The following is an 8,032-nucleotide window of genomic DNA, read 5'->3' as shown; positions in this document are numbered from 1 at the left end:
CTCACCCACCCAATAGTTATTGAGCTTTTATGGTGTACCTGGCAAAAGGCAATGTTCTACCAGAACTGCCCTTAATATTCTATGGGGACACAAACTCTTTGGTTCCTATCATATCTTTGGTTCTCAACCCCCATGCATCAGGTATCCTGTAGTGAGAGGATATTTCATTTTCTCCCTCTCCTCAGACAGGAAAGCAGAACTTCTAAAGAGCTCAGTGTTTGCTGACTTTCATGGCATGAAAATATCCCAAGGTTGGCAACACCTTAAGTAATCAAAAGGTCATGGTGCCAAACCAACAGTTGAAACCCTTCCCTACCTTCTAGGGAAACCATGTGATAATCATTTTTTTTTTTTTTTATGAATACAACACACTGGAATCTTTTCAACAACATGATCTTAACTAATAGCCTATGGTTGGGTTGTCCCAGAAGTAGACCCTCAGACAAGGACTTAAGGGCACGTAGTTTATTTGGAAACTGAAGAAAACACTGTGAGGAGAGTGAAGAAATAAGGAAAGAAAAGGCAGCCAATGAATGTGGTTTATCAAGCCAAATACCACTGTGGAGGCCTAGACCACTTCCCACTAGAAGTGCCATCCAAGACTTTGGGAGCAAGGGTAGGATGCACATTTCAAAGTCATCTCATCCAAGGGAAAAAAGTGGAATACACACACACATGCACAAACACACACACGCGCACACACACACAGAGAGAGAGAGAGAGAGAGAAAGAGAGAGACAGACAGACAAGCAGAGACAGTGAGAGAGAGGGATGGAGGGAGACAACCTTCCATCAGTCATTGCTCCTGAGGAGGGTGATATTTCCTTCTGGCCTGCTGCACAGCTGGGGACAAAATGGGCTCCGGTGGCCAGAGAAGTCTTTAGGCAAAGAAATGCAGATGTCAGCAGCTGACAATCAGCCAGCATGCACTAAAATGGCAAGGATGGAGGCATGCCCCCATGGCATTTGCTGCAAGTAAAAAATTGCTTGTTGGCTGGCTCCTTCTTCCCTCCCTTTAATCCAGGAGGAATTGACTAAAGGTCCACTCACCACGGCTGTCACTGTGTTAGGTCACCCACAGTATGATGACCATCTGCCTTCTCCACATCTTCACTAGAGGCAGCTGAATGTGACTGGAGGAAAAAAAACGAAACTGAGCTGACCCATTTCACTTCAAGTTTACAACCATGAAACCTCAAATGGATGCTCAGACTTTTCCTAATTCGTTGACTCTTCTGCTCTACAGGACAACTATTTGGTATCTTCTCTTCTGCCCTCAAATTCCCCTTGCCTCCCCCTCACTCTCAATTGAGGACTCAAGAACTTTGAAGAATTTGAAATTTTACCTTACTTACAACCTTACAAGGTTGTGTTTCATGGATGACCTGAGATGCTTGGGTCAGAGACAAAGGACTTTATTACTTACAGCAAAGACAGTAGCCTGAGTGCCAGCATTCATGTTGCTTTCCTGAAACCTGAAGCAGTGCAGAGAGGGCCAGGGGACACCTACACATGCAGTGGTTTTAATTACACAGGAGAATTCTGAATTTAGGGAACCTGGATGTTTTATAATGGGCTTTAAGACTGCCTGTCTTATATCCCAGAAGGAGACATTATCTTTAAAATACAGGAAAATAAGTATGTCTGCCTATGGAGTCAAAGGGAAACATTATCCCTGTCTTCCCAGTCTGTTTGCTATACTGCATCCTTGAAAAGTTAGTCCAGAATAAAGGTAGTTTATGTCTCAGCTCACAAGACATGCAGAAATGCAGGAGACACATGGAGAATTGTTTAGTACGATTCTCATCTAATACTCAGTACAGTATTAGATCTCATCTAATATTCATCTAATTAGATCTCATCTAATACTCTATTGAGATAATTGAAGCTTTCCAATGGGAATACTTTCATCTTCCTGCCATCGAAACTACAAAATTCCCCACATAGTCTTTCTCTTCCTTCTTGTTACAATGAAGTAAGTGTTCCTTGTCCTTATTGAAGGTCAAATTCTCCACCTATCATCTAGTACAATGCCCTCTTACCTTCTCTAGGGTTTGATTCCTGCAAATATCTCCTCTTTGTTCTATATCAATTTCTCTCCCTCTTCTGTATCACTCTAATCTGCGTTTAAACACAGCCTAAAGTCTCCCATCTATAAAAATCCCTCCCTTGACTCTACATTCTGCTCCAGATATCACTCCCCATTTATTTATTTGTTCTTATAAGACAGCTTCTCAAAAAATGGTTACATTCCCTGTCATCTTTTCAATCAGGCACATAACATCATTCAACAGAAGCTGTTCCAGTCAAAGTCACAGATGACCTCCATATTGCTGCTTGGACCACTGGACACCTTTTAATCTTCCAGTATAATTCCACACTGACCACTCCTTCTTTCTTCAACATTTTCCTCTTATCAGCAATGACTATACATTCTACTAGTTTTCATTCTACCTTTTTGGTTACTTTCCCTCAGTCTTCTTTGCTTATTCCTCCTTCTTTAGCAATGCTCTAAATGTTAGTGTACTTTAGTGCTCAGTCCTAGGCATTATAAAAGAAAAATTTTGCACTAGACACTTGTTAAAAATGGCAAGGCAGAATTTATTCAGTACTACCGCGGTAGAGGAGAGACCTCTGTGCAACTTGAGCTCAACTCTGCCAAAACAAAAGGTGAGAGGCCTTTTTCTCAGGTATACAATACAATATTGTAAATTGTTGTCCCCATTCTGTACATTAGATCTCTAGAACTTATGTTGCACAATTGAAACTTTATATCCTTTGACCAACATCACACCATTCTTTCCTCCCTTAAGTCCCTCTTCTCTGCTTCTACAGGTTTGAGAATTTTAGATTTTACATATAAGTGAGATTATGCAGAATTTTTCTGTGTCTGGCTTAATTTACTCAGCATAATGACTTCTAGCTCCATCCACACTGTCACAAATGGCAGGATTTTCTTTTTGTGGATGTAGCTGAATATTTCATTGTGCATATATACACCACATTTTCTTTAATCATTCATCTGTCAAAAAATATTTAGGTTGTTTCCATATGTTGACTATTGTGAATAATGCTGCAATGAATACAGGAGTGCAGATACCTCTTTGAAGCCTATTTTTAATGCTTTTGGATATCTATCTATCTATCTATCTATCTATCTATCTATCTATCTATCTATCATCTATCTTTCTATAGAGAGAGAGGAGTGGGATTGCTGGATCATATAGCAGTTCTATTTTTAATATTTTGAGGAATCCCTGTACTGTTTTCCATAATGGCTGTGCCAACTTAAATTCCCACCGAAAGTATAAAAGAATTCACTTTTTTACACATCATCACCAACACTTTTTTGTATATTTGATACTAACCACCATAACAGATTTGAGGTGATATTTCATTGTGGTTTTGATTTGCATTTCCCTGATGATTACAAATGTTGCACACTGTTTTATATGCTTTGTTAGCCATATGAATGTCTTCTTTTGAGAACTATTTAGGTCCTTAGCCCATTTTTAAACTAGATTATTTGTATTTTTGGTATTGAGTTATGTGAATTCCTTATATATTTTGGATACAAACCAAAATGCCTAAGAATGTATTTTTTCTCACATTTTGTAGGTTGTCTTTTTACTCTGTTGTTTACTTTGGTACGCAGAAGCTTTTTCATTTGACATAGTCCACTTGATTGTTTCTGCTTTTGCTGCCTTTGTTTTTTGGGTCATCTCCAAAAAAATTATTGCCAAAACCAATGTCAAGAAGGTTTTTCATGTTTTTTCTTCTAGGATAGTGTCAAGTTTTGTGTCTAAATCTTTAACTCATTTTGGGTTGATTTTTGTGTATGGTGTGAGATGTGGCTCTAATTTCTTTATTTTTTCAACGTGTATATCCAGTTTTCCAAACACCATTTGTTGAAGAGGCTGTCCTTTCCCCATTGCGTGTTCTTAGTACTCTTGTAAAAGATCAGCTAACCGTTAGTTTGTGCATTTATTTCTGGGCTTTCTATTCTGTCCCATTGGTTTGTGTCTGTTTTTATGCCAACACCATACTTGCTTATTATAGCTTTGTAATGTACTTTGTAACCAGGAAGTGTGATGCCTCCAACTTTGTTCTTCTCAGGATTGCTTTGGCTGTCCAGGATCTTTTGTGCTTCCGTATGAATTTTAGGATTGTTTTTTCTATTTCTGTAAAAAAAAAAAAATGCCATAAGGATTTGCATAGGGATTGCATTGAATCTGTAGATCACTTTGTGTATTATGGACATCTTAATAATATTAATTATTTCAATTCTTGAAGAATGTTTCTCCATTTATTTGATTCTTTTTTAGTTTCCTTCATCAGTGTCTCATAATTTTTATTAAATAGGTCTTTTACACCTCTGGTTAATTCCTAAGTATTTTATTTTCTGTTACAGATGTAAATCTGATTATTTTCTTAATTTCCCCTTAGCAGAGTTTGTTGGCTGCGGTGTGCTAAAGGAAACGTACTGAAGGATGTAAGGGGGACTGGTCTATGTGATTAGCCATCTGTGTTTGTTAATTGGTGGTTATCTGAAGGCAGAACAAATTTCTCATGTGTTAAGGACAGGAGGCAGTTTTGCAAATGAGAGCAAGGTGGGAGAGAGCTCTTTTGTAAACTGGAGCAATGTTGAGGGAGATAGCTCTGCTGTCTCAGTTCCTGAGGCTACCCACCCTCAGGAATTGGGACAGGAGAGCTATCTCCCTCAACATTGGCCTATCAAAGAGATGGTTCCTAGGTCTGTGAGGAGACATTTCTGAGTGGTAGAAGATTTAGATCTCAAAGGATCAGGGAAAATAATTCCATTTCACTGGAAGGAAGAGTAAATTATTTTGTCAGCATCGAACTTTCTCAGACAAGGACTTAAGTGGGGCTGAGGTCCTTATCCTAAGGGTGTGGCCTTGAGCTGTTAGGAGCTATACTGGTGTTTGCTCAAGACTCCTAGTGTGGGGAGTGGACAAAATTGTTTGTGGTGAGAGTGGAAGTTCTCAAAGGCCTAGTCTGAGGCCTACTTGAGAAGAGGGCTCAGAGGAGCCTGACTTGATCTCCTTGATCAAGGAGAGAGTCTTTGTCAGTATTCTCTTCTCTCTTCATGCAATCTACTGATGATTTCCATATTTATGGCTCAAATGCTGACCTTTTCCATGACTCCAAACTCGTATATTTGAATAGTCACTTGGATTTTTGCTTGATAGTCTTTAAGCATCTGAAGTTTAACTTCGCCAAAACAAACCCCTTGATTCCTAGCCTGATGCATCCTCTCCCACTATGAACTTGCTCTTGCCCCACTCTTCCTGCCTTAGTGAATGACACAGCCAATCATCAAACTTAATCTGTCCTAAAACCTCGGAAACTTTTCCTGTATCTTCCCAATTCAACCCATCAATACACTCTCCTGGCTCTACCTCCCTTGGTCTACATCTCACCAGCAACAACAAGCTGCTCAGGTACTGAGAATGAAGTAGGTCTAGATTCCTGAAAAGTCCTGCCAGGGAGAGCCGTATTTGGACTAGGAAGCCTTTATGGAGAGCTTTTTAAAGGGGTGTCTAGCAGTGTCTGTCAGGTACAGCTTAAACTGGTAGTTTGCTTTATATTTACAGTAGTCCCCCGCTTATCTGCAGTTTTGCTTTTTGTGGTTTTAGTTACCTGTGGACAATTCAGGTCTGAAAAGATTAAATGGAAAACTCTAGAAATAAACAATTCAGAGTTTTTAAGCTGTGTACTGTTCTAAGTAGTGTGATAAAATCTCTCACCACCCCAATTCATCCCACCTAGGATGTGAATCACCCCTTTGCCTAGCATATCTGTGCTGTAGACACTATATGCCCATTAGTCACTTAGAAACTATCTCAGTTATCAGATTGACTGTTGCAGTATTGCAGTGCTTGTGTTCAAGTCACCCTTATTTTATGTCTATAGAAGTATATTGTTATTAATTTTTCTATGGGCTTATTGCTGTTAGTCTCTTACTGTGCCTAATTTATAAATTAAACTTTATCATAGGTGTGTATGATAGGAAAAAACATAGTGGTATATAGAGTTTGGTAGTATCCACGGTCTCAGGCATCCACTGGGGATCTTGGAATATATCCCCTGCAGATAAGGGAATAAAGTACATTTGTTTTATGTTAATAGTTTATCAAGAATTTCACTCTGGTTGGCTGACTGGTAAAGGCAGGATTCAGGCATTCCAGATCCCTGGTAAAAATACCATCTTACAAAAAATTCTGGGTTTATGCTTAACAATCTGCAGGGTAGGTTTAGATTGTGAAGGGCCTTGAGTGTCTGGCTAAGAAGTGAGCATATTGGTTCTTTTAAAACACATCAAGTTCACTGCTTCTGCTTAACAATCTTTAATGGTTCTCCCTATAAATACTGTTAGGCAGAAGTAGTGAACTTATGTTTTAAGAGATGATTCTGACAGTGCTTAACTGAACTAGAATTGAAAAGTCCCCCCATGTCCCATTCTCCGCTGTGTGTCTTGGAGTAAGCACCAGCTTCTATCCTGTTTAGTTTCCTAAATCACTTTTCATTTCACGTCTTTTCCCTTGGGCCCATCTTGCTGGCTGCATAGCGGAGGGAGGGGACAGTCCCATTCTGCTCCAGAAGGCTAGAGTGAAGGCGTTAGATTTGATGACTCCTAAGCATTATTCCAGGTCTGACTCAGTGAAAACAGTCTTCATAGCACTACACTGTAGACTGAATTACAAAAAGCTGGACCTGAAAGGGAATTTAAAGGAGATACTTTCCCTGAGATTACAGGATTCTGATGGTAACTTCTCCCCCAACAGTATAAATCAATAATGGGTGGAGAAAAAGACTTTTTATCCCACTTTGAGTTTATATGGCTTCTAGGGCATTTTTAGATTTCAAATCCTAATAGTTTGAAAAAGGGAACGGGCAAACACATGAACAAGCAGCTCTTCTAACTTCTTGGTATCTTTCTCTTGGTCCCTTTCGCAGCCCCTCTTTCTAAAGCTATGTGTTCCCAGGTGTCTATGTGGGGCCAGCAGCTTTTCACAAGTCACAAACCCTCTCTTCCTTGGGACACGCTCATTCACTTTCAGTTTTAATTATTGTCAATGTGTTTTTGACTTCTGAATCACTACCAAATCTCTGAATTCCAGGCCTGAATATTCAACCTCATGCTAGTATATGTTACTTGGATGCTCCCCAGGCAACTTAAATTTAACACATCCAAAACAGGACTCATGTTAGAGTCACTTCCTCAGGAAGCAGAAAGGCTGGTGTTATAACGATGATGGAAGCCCTATAATGTTGGGCAAGGAAGTCTGGGTCCTATTGTGTATAGGAAAGTCTGAGAAGTATTTTAAGCAGTGCTTCCTACACTTCAGAAAGATGTATCTGGCAGCAAAATAAAAAATTGGAAAGAGTGCAGACTAGGGACAAGAAGCTACAACTAAAAAAGACAACTCCATAAAAAATAAAGATTCAGAATATATATTTCTCCAAAGAAGATATACAAATGGCCAAAGAGTACGTGGAAAGATGTTCAACATTATTAGTCCCTAGAGAAATGCAGTTGCCAGGGCCTGGTGGTGAAGGGGAATGAGTGACTGGTAAGGAGTATGCGGTTTCTTTTTGGGTGATTTAAGTGTTCTGGGATTAGATAGTGGTGATCAGTGCTTCACTTTGTGAATATATTAAAAGCCGCTGAACTGTACACTTTGAAATGTGAATTTTATGGTATGTGAATTATATCTTAGTAAAACGGTTTTTTTTTTCTTTTTAAAAGTAGACTACTATGGACTGAGTTGAATGCCCTGGATCCCTAATTTCAATTTCTTTATTCATTTAGATCACTTACAATTATATTTGAGATGATTACTTTTTATATTTTCTTGCTATATTAGGGCATGGAATGGTATTTCTAATTTTCAGATACACTAAAGTTGATGTCATAATGAGAAGTTTACTAGTTTAAAGTTAGTGGGTGAATGAATACTGTCAGCTTTAAGTCTGAATTTCAATGTACTCATCTGTAAAATGTAAGCTT

Source organism: Papio anubis, chromosome 8 (assembly GCF_008728515.1).
Source record: "Papio anubis isolate 15944 chromosome 8, Panubis1.0, whole genome shotgun sequence".
NCBI classification, from domain to species: Eukaryota; Metazoa; Chordata; class Mammalia; order Primates; family Cercopithecidae; genus Papio; species Papio anubis.
Note: the sequence above shows the minus strand (reverse complement) of the source record.